Source organism: Mesoplodon mirus (genome assembly GCF_964341445.2).
Source record: "Mesoplodon mirus genome assembly, contig: SUPER_3_unloc_1, whole genome shotgun sequence".
Lineage (NCBI taxonomy): Eukaryota > Metazoa > Chordata > Mammalia > Artiodactyla > Ziphiidae > Mesoplodon > Mesoplodon mirus.
In genome coordinates this window covers 4938279-4952540 of record NW_028295818.1, presented here as the reverse complement: position 1 = coordinate 4952540, position 14262 = coordinate 4938279, and the positions used below count along the sequence as shown (strand labels likewise).

Here is a 14262-nt window from a genome sequence, read left to right as displayed (position 1 = left end):
TCGTGCCCCGGTCCGGAAAGATCCCACATGCCGGGGAGCGGCTGGGCCCGTGAGCCATGGCCACTGAGCCTGCACGTCCGGAGCCTGTGCTCTGCAACGGGAGAGGCCACAGCAGTGTGAGGCCCGCGTACCGCAAAAAAAAAAAAAAAAAAAAAAAAAAAGTGACGATTGGGAAGAAAGTGATATTTGGGGAGTGGGGAGGTGCAACTCTATTTTTTTCTGTCATTGCAGTGTCAGAGGAGGCCAAGAGGGGCTAAGAATGAAATAGATTCTAAGTGTCTGCACAAATGTGAGAACAAAGACAAGATTGAGTCTTAGGGAGTTTACCTGTAGCATCTTGACACAAAACACAAGCAATAAGGAACTTTAGATGAGAGGAACACTGACTTGTGTTTTGCAAATGGATAATTGCCTCTGCATATTTTCTTGGATTTGAGCATGTGGAAATATTTTTTCTTTCAGAAATAATACTGTGCAAAATGAGCTTCGAGACTGGAATTTGGAACTTGAGACAGAGTTTTTATTCTTTTCTGGAAGAATTTTGCAAGATGTAAGAATTCATCAAGGAAGAAGAATTGTAAGACAGCTGCAGAATTGTCACGTCAAAGTTGGGTCAAATTAGTAACAACCCAAAGGGGAACTAACTCGGTCATGTCATAACTATGACTGCTGTTTTCAGACTACCTGTCATTTCCATATGAGAGGACAAGCCATCATTTAATAAGAATACAGGTAACATGCTTGGCATATAGTAGACTCTGTATTATATCTTTATTAGTATTGTGCACATTCTCTCATAGTAAAATGATCTTCCAAATGTATCCTTAAGAGTCAAATACCTAAAATCATAATAACCCATGGTATTCTAGTGTGACTAACCTATATCTTAAGGAAAAATAGCTGACATTAGACCAGATGTGAAAGACTACAATGTACATAGATTTCCTTGGACTGCCTTTTTTTTTTTTTTTTTTTTTTGCGGTACGTGGGCCTCTCACCGCTGCGGCCTCTCCCGCTGTGGAGCACAGTCTCTGGACGCGCAGGGCCAGCAGACATGGCTCACGGGCCCAGCCACTCCACGGCACGCGGGATCCTCCCAGACCGGGGTGCGAACCCGTGCCCCCTGCATCAACAGGCGGACTCTCAACCACTGCACCACCAGGGAAGACCTGGACTGCCTTTTTAAGTCAGCGTTTAATTCCAACCCCAGGATTCTCATCTCAGTTGTTTGTGATTTCATAGATCCGTGAACTTTGAATATCTGTCACGTGCAATCTTATGTTACCTGTTCTTGTCCTTCAGCATTTTGAATGAGCATTATAATGACAGTAGAAAGCAAGTGGTTTGTTGATTTCTTAATTTTAATGGACCTTTACCTAGAATATAATGTGTTGGAGCTTTTCAGGATCAACTGACAAATGAGAATTTCATGTTTAGATTTCATGTAAAACTCTGTCCAAGTTCTTACTCTGTATCTTGTGGGGAGGGGTAACAAGGGAGGGCTTTACTTTTTTTGCAAACATGTTTGAAAACATGTCAGCTTTTGTATTCATTAGTTATAATAAACTTATTTTTAAAGTACTTAAAAAATCTTGTCATGGCTGAAGTTTAAAATGGTAATGTTTCAATGGGAGATAGCACAGATTTACAGTGGAAAGGATTGTAAATGGATAATTGCCTTTGCATATTAGATGATGTTGGTTTTCTTTTTTTTTAATGAAGTTTTATACCATGTCTTGGAATTCTCTTCCAGTTTGACAACCATAATGAAGATTGGTCAAGAAACACAAGGGTACCTGTACTTAGAGCAATGTCACTGGATCATTGGCTAATACTCTACACTAAGGGAAATTATGGAACAGCCCTTACCTTTCAGCAGAATCTACAGAAAATCACACCCAAAATGGGCATAATTGTCAGAAATGCAAAACTGTAAGTAGAGCAGAAATTATCTACAATTTCAAAATCGATTGCTGGCAATTTGAAAGTGGAAAAACTTCTTAAATTGTAGGAATCTGTCACGTTATCCAAACTCTGAAAGTGTGTAAGCAAAAAAGTAAAGTCTGCTCCAGCCCACACATATTAAATCAGGCTTTTGTGATCTATGGATTTCTGGCTATTGGGCTACATCTTGAAGACATGAGAATTAGCAACTTGATATGAGTGGACGGGGGAGGAGGGAATAGCAAAAACTACTTCCCAGTCTTGTTTCCAAAAATTGAACTTGTTTTTGTCTTAAAAACCTTCAACTGAAATACTTACCTTGGCAGTTTATCTTGCCTTGTTTTATATCATGTTTCATTGGCTGTATAAAATGTGACATGTTTCACTGTTCATTACTTTTGAAGTATAGATGAAATACTTATTTTCTAGGCTTGAAGCAGATGATACAGTCCATTCTTATATAAGCACCTTTGAAAAACATGCTTCACAAAAAACACAGATTGTAAGTGTCTATTTGATGTGTGCCCCGTCCTTAGTGAGCTGCATTTGTATGTATTTTAGAATTTGGATGTTGCCATTGGTTTCCTAAACCAGCCAGAAAATATAAATTTACCCCTATAATGTAGCTGAATACAGACTTTGGGGTTTAAGCTACTACTTAATATCACCATGTTATGCTCATTCTTTTAGGCTTGAGGACTTAGAATTATCTTTTAAGTCTCAGATTAAAAAACACCATACAAATATTAAGTAATATGGATTATGGTAGGCACACATTCATCATTTCTCTCTCCAGCTGTAACCTGCAAAGTCTATGATCTGTTCTCTTCCAGTAAGTGTTCTTTCTTTTGTCTGGTATTTTTCTTGGGATTTTTCCTTTCTCCCATCTGTTGTCACTACGTTGTATCTGAATTACTAAAGCAACATCTTTTTCCTTTCTTCCTTGGATTCTTTTCCCAAACTCATCTCCCATTCTTCCCTCATCATCCAGGATGTTCTTTATATTTATCTATCTATCTATCTATCTATCTATCTATCTATCTATCTATCTACCTATCTATCTATCTTGGCAGTGCCAGGTCTTAGTTGCGGCATGTGGGCTTCTTAGTTGTGGCATGCAGGGTCATTTAGTCGCAGCATGTGGACTCTTAGTTGTGGCATACGGGATCCAGTTCCCCAACCAGGGATCGAACCTGGGCCCCCTGCATTGGGAGCGTGGAGTCTTACCCACTGGACCACCAGGGAAGTCCCCAGGATGCTCTTAAAAGGGATCTTTGTTTCTTGATCCTGAAACCAGGATATTCCTCCTCTTGTCTTTTCCATAGAGCCTAGACTTTCCTCTCCTTTCAGCTTCTACCAAGCAACCTTGTAGGCTACTCTGAAGGATACCTTCTGTGAGCCATTATTATACTCAAATGAAATGTCTTACTTTTGAAATCCTGTTCTTAAATCTGTGTCTTGCTTCCTGTTACTTTGATTGAATGCCATGCTTCATGCTTCTCTGGTGCTGTAGCCTTAAATGCTCAGCTAGGTCAAGGAAGCCTCTGGTGGGACTCAGCAAAGCATCACGTGTTAGAATGGAGTTCAAGAGGCCTTGGTGGTGGTTTGCATCCCAACTCATCACATGACTTTCTTTGTTCATTTAGCATCTGCCTAGAAAGTGAAAGACTGCCTTTCTAATTGTGGGAATTTCTCTTAAGAAAGTTTATCTGAAACTTGAATGGGAATTTGCCCCACTTTTACTAATTTATCCTAGTTTTGCTTTTTGGAACAATATCTTTTATTCAGGGCAGTCCCTTAAATATTTTAAGGTATCTTTTCAAATGGTGGGGAGAGCATGCCTACAATCTTATGCATTCCAAACAACTGGGAATGACCAATAAAATAGGAACTGGAAATTATGTGTAAAACATCTTCTGGCACAAATGTAAGTCTCCCTAGACCAGGAACAGAGGGGAATTCTCGTATATAAGCAGGGGTGAAGCCATGTGGCTCACAAATTTCAAACGCTGTGTGGCGCTGGGTGGGGGCCAGAACCAGGCTGTGTAAGGTAATCCACTGAATGTGATGGGAAGACATCAAGTCAAATATTTATATTATATCCCAAATTAAACATTAACTTCCCAAATATTAATATGAATTGGTGGTAACACTACCAAGAGTTCATAAGTACTCACATAGTTTGGGAATAGTAAAGAATTTAATTCCTATAAACGTGTGAGCTGGTGGAGTAAGGCAGAAATAGAGGAAATAAAAGCATAGGTAAACTATAGACAATTTTAAAACCAGGAAGGAAAAGCAATCTAGCACTGTATTAATAATTTAAGGCTAAAAGAATAAAAATAGCCCTCTTACACATAACATTAATAACCTATTCCTCAAAATCAGATATTGGCAGTAAAAATGGCAACTGTGAACATAGTCCCTGTTATTTTAAATAGAGAATCTTTTACAAATTTTCTGTTTAAAAATGAGTACACACCAATCCAATCTAAAACCTCCACTATCTATTTTCCTGAATATTTTAAAACTTTTTTCTTTTCACTTTATATTTTCAGACTTACAGGAAGAGTTGCAAAGACAGTACAAATCTCTCAATAACCATCATCCAGATTTCCCAACCAGTAAATTTTAGCACATTCCTATAATCATTCTCTCCCTCTCTATATCTACCTACATATAATCATTCTTTCCTTCTCACTATATATACATATATATGTATATATATACACGTGTCATTATTCATAGTAGTTACATGTGTATATATATGTTTTTTCCTGAGCCATTTATCTGATCTATACCCCTAATCCAAATTCTTCCAATCATTCCTTTTTACAGCAAAATAAATTCTTTGGTCCATCAAGGGTCACCTGAGGCATCTAACCAACAGGCTTTTTCAGTCTTCTTTTAATCTGGGAAGTATCTTCAATCTGTCTTTGGGTTTTATGGCCTTGACATTTTAGAAGTGTACTGGCCAGTTATTTTATGGAACAATCCTCAATATAGGTTTGCCCATTTCCTTATGACTAGATTCAGGTAATGCATTCTTGCAGAATATCACAGAAGTATTCTATGGTTTACTAAATCCATCATATTTGGAAGACCATGATGTTGATTTAACTGGTCTTTTTTTTTTCTTTTCATGGTTTAAGTCATCAGCTCTCCATGTAATAATTTTTTATCATTATTAGAGTTTAGTTGATGTACAGTGTTGTGTTAGTTTCTGCTGTATTAACTGGTCATTGTAATTTTGCTCATTTGATTAAGTTGAGGTCTGGTAGGTTTCACCATTATAAAGTTACTGTTTTATCCCTTTGTAATTGATTAAAGTTATTATGGTGCGACACTTTGAGACTATGCAAATGTTCTGTTTCTCATTGAAGTTTCACTCATTAATTTTAGCATCCATTAAGGATTCTTGTCTGAAACAGTTGTTAGTTAACATAGTCTCACCAAATAGTGATGTCTATGTTTCCAATATCCCTTCTATATTTATTAGTTGATATTTTATTATAAGGAAGAGCTCTTCATTCTTACTTATGTAAACACAGACTCATGGATTCTTATTTAATGGATCATAATCTTTTAATCTCATTGGATGCTCACTTTGTCCCCTTCACACTCACTATCCTACGAAAGAAACTACTTCCCTGACTTCTTATCACCATAGCTTAATGTTGTCTGTTCTTGAACTTTACCTAAAGAGCCATGTGGCTTCAGTCTTGTGTTGGTTTTTCTTTGGCTCAGCATTGAGGTTTATCTTTGTTGGGTGTAGCTGTAGTTTTTTGTTCTCTTGCTCTAGATAGTAACCCATTGTTTTTAACTTAATGCATCCTATTGTCAAACATTTGGGATATTTGTAGTTTTGCTATTACTACAAATAATCATGACTACTATCATGACTACTTTTGTACTTGTCTTTAGTGCTCATATGTATGCATTTCTGCTGGGATGTACCTGGGAGAAGAATGTTCCTTGTCACTAGATGCTGCTAATCAGATTTCTAAATGGTTATACCAAGGTGGTACACACCCACCATCAGCTGGAACATTCTCATAGCTTCATGTCTTTAAAGCATAGTATTATAAATCGAATCTGTTTAGAGTGGTAGGCTCAAGATTTAACACGAGTACCCTTTCCTTGGCAGGACCTGGTCTTTGATTTCTGTCCTTCTCCCTCTTTGAGGAGAGGCTGTTAGTCTTTTCAGAGCCTCCCAACCTCTCAGCCATGTTTACTGGGATGGACAGATACCTCAGGAGAGAATGCAGCCTCAGTTGCTGGGATCACCTCTCTGGGTCCCTACTTCTCTCCTATCTTAATCCTATCATTCTTTATTGCCTTGTTAAACTGGCTGAGCCTGAAACAGGCATGTTTCTATATCTTCATCAGCTTGAATAGCTCTTAAGAGGAGACAGGTCCATGCTATTCCAGAAGCTGAAATTTTAGGAGACAATATTAGCTGACCACTCTCAGGAAACTCAGATCAGCAGATTTAAAAAAAAAACAGAATCTAGAAGATTTTAAACTTGTACCTAAAAGCTTGACCTATTAACCTACTCACATATATATATATATATATATATATATATATATATATATATATATATATAGAGAGAGAGAGAGAGAGAGAGAGAGAGAGAGAGAGGAAGGAGAGACAGGGAGATGTGTGCGTGCACGTGGGCATGCATGTGTGTGTGTGTGTGTGTATAAAATATGGACTCAAAAGATTAGGTGCTCTTTAAAAGTGCATCTATAAGTTCATTTTGTCTTTGTCTTCAACTGATCACACTGGGCTTGGAGAAACCTAGCCAAATAATGTAGGACCAGGATCCTATCGACCACATACACTGACCACAGTACATTACAATTAGAAATCATTAAACCACGTACACCTGAAGAAACCATTATTTTTTTAAGTAACAGTGATATTAGAGAGAATAATGGAAATTTATTAAACTCTTACAACCGAGGGACTATATAAATAAGTACTAGGCATCAAAACGTGGGTGACACAGCAAACTAGAAATGAGACCAACAGCCCTTGACGAATACACTGGGAATGAAGTCTGGATTTTAATGCACCAAGAACCAAGTCAACCAAAGTAAAATAGAATGAATGAAATCAACAGTAAAAAGAGAAACTAAATAGAAAACAATCTGCAAATAAATCTAAAGCTTTGGAAAAGTTAAAATTAGATACTGTCAAGAATAAAGAAAAAGAGTAAGTCTCAACAACACTAGGAATAAAAAGAGTTCATTATTAGAGATTTGCTGGTGGTTAAGGAAATATTAGGAGAACACCATGGGCTAGAGTGGGCCACTAAGTTCGAAATAGGTTGTTTATATTTTTCAAAAAAACTGGTTAGTGTGGTGAATTATAGTGTGGTGAATATTTCTTAGTCCATGCAGGTAATGCATTTAATAAAATCTCATACTTCTTCATGTGAAAAGAAAAACTCACTTAATCTACAATGAGAAAAGAATTATCCTAATCTGATAAAGAACGTCTGCCAAAAACTTCTATAAGCATCATTATGTTCAAAAGAATATACTGATGATTTTTCCCATTAGTCAGAAACAAGGCAAGCAGTAGCCTCTCTTCCTAACTGCTCAGTGTCCTACTGAAGGTCCTGGCGAGGGTTTGGAAACTTGCTCTGCTGCTTGTAAATCAGGCAGTTTCCATAACAGCCCCCAAGCTTGTTTGCTGGTGGGGGCAGATAATAGTATTTATCTCAGTCGATTGGTGAGAGAATTAAGTGAATCAAGTAGAATGCTTGGGAAGTGCCCACACAGAGCCATCATCCCATCAACGGTGACTGTCCTGAGGACGGTATAGATCAGTCTGTGTTTTTAACCCACCCATATTGACTTCATGATAAACTTCTGGAAATGGAATGACTCCTGGGAATGGAATGACTAGGATGAAAGGGTTTTGCAAGTTTAAAGGATCGATGCATATTGCCAAATGCCTGTCTCGCAGCCTGTCTCTTCCATACACTCACACTCACACTTGTTGAATGCAGTGTGATTCTAGACCCTTCACCCTCATGGATTCAGATATCTATTTAATAAATAGTCTCTACTTTGTCAGTGCTCCACCTATATAGCTTCCTCGACACGCATCCATTTCTCACATCACTGTGTTCTTGCATTTTGGGGAATGTCATGTTTGCTTTCTTTCAAGGTCCTTTTCTTGCTGCCCACTGAAAATAAAGAAATTTATGAAGGCATAAAAAGATATCTGTGTGTCAGTTACCCGATTCCAAGCCAGTGTGTGTTGAAACGGACCTTAGAGAGACCATCACTACAAAGATTTCCCTACAGATGAACTGCAAGCTAGGAGGTGCCCTCTGGAAGGTGGATATAGAAGTACGTGGGGATTTTGTTGCCTTCTCTTGCTTTCATCTGTCTTTGGTAGAATTTGTTAAGGTCCTATTTAATTGGAAATTTGCTTTGTGTTCTAACTCAAGCTGCTACCTGGTTTAAAATTTAAGTTGCAGAATGCAATGTTCATCATTATCGATTGTTTCCATGGTATTGTACATCGACGGAAGTCAGTCGCAGGATTTGTGGCAAGCATCGATCCAGACTTGATGCGGTGGGTAAGCTTTGGCAGACAGTGTTTAGTGGGGAGCTATCTGGAGGCCAGATAGGAGAGGCGGACCTAACACACATTGTTGGCAAGCTCCATGGGCAAGTTGTTCTTAGAGATGTGCTCTCCTGATCTTCTGGCAAAGTCAGGCTCCCAGAACATTCTGTATGGAAGCCTCTGATCATTCTCTATTGCTGCCTAACAACTATGACAAAATATGGCAGCTTAAGACGACACTCACATGACCATGGACAGTCCTGTGGGTCAGATGTTGGGCACTGCGTGGCTCTCAGGGCCTTACAAGGCCAAGATTTTGTTTTTTGGCTGCACTGCGCAGCATGCGGGATCTTAGTTCCCTGACCAGGGATTGAACCCATGCCCCCTGAGGAGGAAGTGCAGATTCTTAAACACTGGACAACCAGGGAAGTCCCAAGGCTAAGTTAAAAGTGTCACAGAAGCCACATTCTCACCTGGAGGCTTGGGATCCTCTTCCCAGCATACGCCGATGTGGCAGAGCCAATTTTCTTGTGATTGTGGGACAGAGGACCCCACTTCCTTGCTGGCTGTCACCTACAGCTAGTCTCAGCTTCTAGCTTTCCATCCACATTCCTTCTGATGTGCTCCTTGCCTCCCCTCCAACTTCCAACCCGCCAATTCACACTGTGCTCTTGTTCTCTTTTGAATCTCTCCATCTTCCTCTTCTGTCATCAGCCAAAGAAAACTTGCTGATTTTAAAGGAGCTCATGAGGTCGGATATCATCCATCTGGAGACTCTCCTTATCCTAAAGTCAACTGTGCCATATAACATCATCACAGGGGCTAGATCTCAGTATGTTCACAAGTTCCAAGGATGAGGACAGGTAGAATTCTGCCAACCGCAGGATTTGATCAGTGAGCCTCTGCATAGGGACACATGAGGAAGCACTTAGGATATACGTGGGTGAAGACACCTATGGGAACATACCTAGTGGCCTGTAGGTATCATAAGATCTTGTCTTCATACATTTGTATATAATGTACCTGAATAAGGAGATGTGCTTCTATAGCCTATGATTCTCCTTTTCTCCAGGGACCTTCTTTTTTCTGTGCTTAGAGTAGAAAATAAAACCCATAGTGCAGATGGGTTTGCATATTCTTCTCTTGTGCATTATGGTATGTGGGACAGTCACAAACCACCACTATGTTCAATGTTGTTTGTGGCCCACCAAGTATAATTCCACAGTATCCTTTAAGGATCTTTTTTTTCCAGTCATACTCTAAATACAGTAACATGGATTTACTCTGCCTTTTTTAGTAGAAAATGTTGTGATAATAGGTAAAAAGTTAAGCTTGCATTCATGCAATAGATATTTTTGAGCACTTGCTATGTGTAAATACTGAGAATGCAGCAGTGAAAATGTAAAGCCAAAATACCTGATCCCATCCATCGGAGTACAGATTCAGATGAAGAGGCAAACATACATCATACCCTATCAGGTCATCCTAATACTCTGAAGTAAACAAAAACGCAATAAGGGGATAGAAACTCTAGACAAACAGGTGATTTTACTTGATACATTGAGCAGTGGTCACAATAGCTATTACTGTTTTGAAGCAAACTGCTCCCTCCAAAGCAGATTCATATGGATGAACCATTGTTTAAGACATTGAACTAGAAGTAGGAGTCTCCAGAAAAACACTGGGTTTGCACTTTGTGGAATTCCCCAGGAGCTGAAACAATATGAGTCATATGTATTCAAAGCATGTATAATTTGTAGTTAATGTTAACAAATGTTTCCATTCTTACTCTTTGTGTGCATGCAAAATGTTACAAAATGCCTAAGATATGTGAAGAGACCAATACTTGGATCTCTACAGCAGGATGAAGAATGGATCTTTAATTGGGTCCTCAACCACTGATAGTGAATTTTTTTTGGTCATGGATTAATTTCATCATTTTGATTCTGAATTAATCTTGTTTTCCAAACTAATGGCTTATTTTTCTCCATACAGGTGGTTCTCTCAATGCATCATCCAGCAATCGGGGCAGGAGCTTGTCAATGGGCTGACAACCTGTTTGCATAGTCAGTGCCTGGTGGAAGCTGGAGGGCTTGAGTCTATACTGGTGGAGATACTGTCCCCCCACCTGGGACATCTGGCAATGAGTGAAAACATTTTTCATTGTCACAATGGGGATAGAGTGCTAGGGATGCTGTTAAATGTCTTACCATGCATGGGACAGCAACACTCCCTGTCCCTGACCACCACAAAGAATTATCTGGCTCAAAATTTTCATACTGTTGTTAAGTATGGACTAGATTGAAGATTTAAGCAGTGTCCTGAAAGCTACCATGTTGACAAATGAACATAGAAGTTGTCAAAAACAGTGGCCACTTTGTTCCAAGTTATGGTTTATTTATATGTGTTTCTGACTTCCTTTCAGCTGCCTTGAAGCTCTGGTATGAACAAAATTCATCTCTGCCACATTCTACCATTGTGCATCGAGTTGGAGTGGGAGATGGACAGTTTCAAGCACTGATTGACCAAGAACTAAAACAGATGGAGTCCTACTTAGAAAATGCTTACAGAGGACACAAGTGGGTATATTACTCATTAAGTGCAGATTTTGTAAGCTTTACATTTTAGTTTCCGGGGGCAGGGGGAAATATCTACAACAGTTGTGATGTGTGAATTGGAAAGCTGGATACAGAGGGCTTCAGTGGATGGGTGGGGAGAAAAAAACAGACCCTTCCCACTTTGTGTTCCATGCCCATGTCAGAGGAGAAAGCAGAACTGAAGCCTTGCAGTAGCAGGTTGTTTCCCCATATGGAACCGCATGATTCTTCTCTTTTTCTAATCTCCTTCCAAACCTTGATGGAGGAGGGCTTGCTAACCTCAGATATTCCTAAAAATCCATGAACATAGCCTGTCAATGGTTTGTACTATCCAGATCCTTTATCCTGGAGTTCTGTACGTCCCAGGACTGGGGATTCCTCTCAGTTCCCTTCTCTGGCTTCACCTGTTTGTCAGTGAAGCCTGGCGCCCAGCACAGACAGTACTAGTAATCCTGACTTTGGGAGGAAGGGACGCTTCCCCTAGGATCTGAATGGCTATGAATAGAAACCTCCTCCTTTACTTCCTGAATCAGGCTCTTGGAGCTAAGACAGTAAAATTGGGGTGTGTGGAGAGATACCATCTGCAGACTCCTTTTAATGGCTCCTATGTGTGGGCTGTTTTTGACACTCTGAATGCTTCTGAGATAATGCAAAGCAAACAGAGTGACATTGATTTTAATCTTTTAAGTGTCAGACTAACTTTCATCGTGGTGAAGAAACAAACATCAGATTTTTTATTGAAAAGGATGAAGACTTGACAATCCATCTCCAGGAACAGTTATTGATTTAGAGGTGACTAGGATGGAATGGTAAGCCATCTTTCTTTATTTTAAAGATTCCTTTTTATTTAAATAGTAACAGAGTTTTTTAAGGTTTGCATGATTTGGACGAGAAAGGAAGAATTGACCTAAAGAAGGTTAAAAATGATAGGTATATTAGATGATAATTTTTTCTGTCTTCAATCATTTTGTTTTTCAGAGAATTTTAAAAACAGACAAATATTTATTGATCGTTCTATGATTCAGTTGTTAGGAAGAAGGCTAGAACTTCTGGTTAACTTTAGACTTCTAAGTGAATTATGCAAATAAGAAAGTTATGCAAAACCACAGCAAGAAATAAAACAGGACATTCATACCAACTGATAGGGAGAAATGAATTAAATTTGAAGGCAGAAACATTGATTTTTCTAGTAGAAGGCATGAAAGGATTGAAGAAAACAAAGCAAATGAAAAGTACAATTAACATAAAATGACATAAACATTCAATATTTACAATAAATTGGTTAACCTTACCACTTATATAACTTAGTTTGAATATATTCTGGTGATTTGCAGAGATGGATATTCCGATCTTTCCCTAAATCTCTGAATCACATTACCTATGACCATGTCGAACATGATAATTTGATGTTTGCTGCCTCTAGGCATCAGTGCATATGCTTGTGAGTTTAAATCCCATGAGTGTTATTGTCAATGATTTCACTGTCCTTTGTGGATTTGCTTTAGCAAATCATTGCTCAAAATTTAGCCAGGCTTCTAAATATAAAGGAAACTCTGTATCATAGATTTCTGTAAATTGTTACTTCAAAGACTAGGTTTGCTACATTGTTTTTCTTCTAAAATAAGCTTGATACCAATTATGTTCTATAATTCTAGGTATGACTTTTTTATTGTGAGTCAGTCTGTGAAAGAAGGCACTGGCACTGGCACTCCCACTCATTATAATGTCATCCATGACATGCTTTACTTGAGCCCAGATGCAGTACAGAGTCTAACTTACATACTATGCCACATGTATTACACTTTTTTAGTAAGTATTCTTTTTCTTTAATTTGGTAATGTGCATCTGTTAATCCTATACTCCTAATTTATTGCTCCCCCCTGCACTTTCTTCTTTGGAAACCATAGGTTTGTTTTCTGTCGCTGTGAGTCTGTTTCTGCTTTGTAAATAAAAATAAGTTCATTTGTATGCTATTTTTTGGGTTCTACATGTAAGTGATATCAAATAATATTTGTCTCTGATTTACTTCACTTAGTACGATAATATCTAGGTCCATCCATGTTACTGCAAATGGCATTATTTCATTCTTTATGAATGAGTATTATTCTATTGTATACACCTACCATATCTTTGTCCATTCATCTGCTGATGGACATTTAGGTTGCTTTTGTGTCTTGGCTATTGTAAATAGTGCTGCTATGAACATTGGGGTACATGCATATTTTTGAATTAGAGCTTTCATCTTTTCTGGATATACGCCCAGGAGTGGGATTGCTGGGTCATATGGTAGCTCTGTTTTTAGTTTTAAGGAGGCTCCATACTGTTCTCCATAATGGCTATGGTATTTTTTGATACTGATTTTCCTTCAGATCTGTGAAACTGTTCAAAATTGAATCTACTTTTTGAACCTTGGATATCCATAAAAATTTAAACTTAGGGAAAGTAGATATAAAGGTAAAAAAAAATTTTTAGTTGATCTTTCTCCTAAAGGGTATCATCCGAGTTCCTGCTCCTTGCCATTATGCCCATAAGCTGGCTTACCTGGTGGGCCAGAGTCTTCACCAAGAACCACATGGATCTCTGTCAAAAGTCTCTTTTACCTTTAACATAGAGAAGAAAGCATGATGGGATGTTGAAAACCACAATTTGTAAATTTATTTTCTCATTCTGCATCTGTACATCTGAAATTTTTTTCCTAGATGCACGATCAGAGTTTAAAACCATTCTTGACTGGACATGGATGAGACTCCAAGTGTGTTATGCTATTTTCAATACTACCACTAACTTAACATGAGGCTTCTCTTCTCCAGGCGGGAGAACTGACAGTGAGAGTTTTGTTTTACAATTTACCTCTCAAATGTGTTACAAGGACTTTATGATTAAACATGCCTGAATATTCTGTACTCCAAGCAATGCTGCTCTAATTGTAAAGGTTGGGGGACTTCCCTGGTGGTGCAGTGGTTAAGAATCTGCCTGCCAATGCAGGGGACACGGGTTCGAGCCCTGGTCCAGGAAGATCCCACGTGCCGTGGCACAACTAAGCCCATGTGCCACAACTACTGAGCCCACATGCCACAACTACTGAAGCCCACGTACTCTAGGGCCCATGCCCTGCAACAAGAGAAGCCACCG

General features: G+C 38.8%; 1 pseudogene across 1 annotated transcript in view; it reads left to right on the top strand.

Annotated features, from left to right (window-relative positions):
• Positions 1-13755, top strand: part of LOC309801620 (piwi-like protein 3) — a 34870-nt pseudogene extending 21115 nt beyond the window's left edge. The window contains exons 6-15 of the transcript in view: positions 463-577; positions 1754-1932; positions 2374-2446; positions 8129-8313; positions 8439-8542; positions 10529-10599; positions 10959-11112; positions 11819-11939; positions 12786-12939; positions 13621-13755. The product of the transcript in view is annotated as a piwi-like protein 3 (transcript). The remainder of the gene's footprint in view (positions 1-462; positions 578-1753; positions 1933-2373; positions 2447-8128; positions 8314-8438; positions 8543-10528; positions 10600-10958; positions 11113-11818; positions 11940-12785; positions 12940-13620) is intronic.
• The last annotated feature ends 507 nt before the right edge of the window (positions 13756-14262 follow it).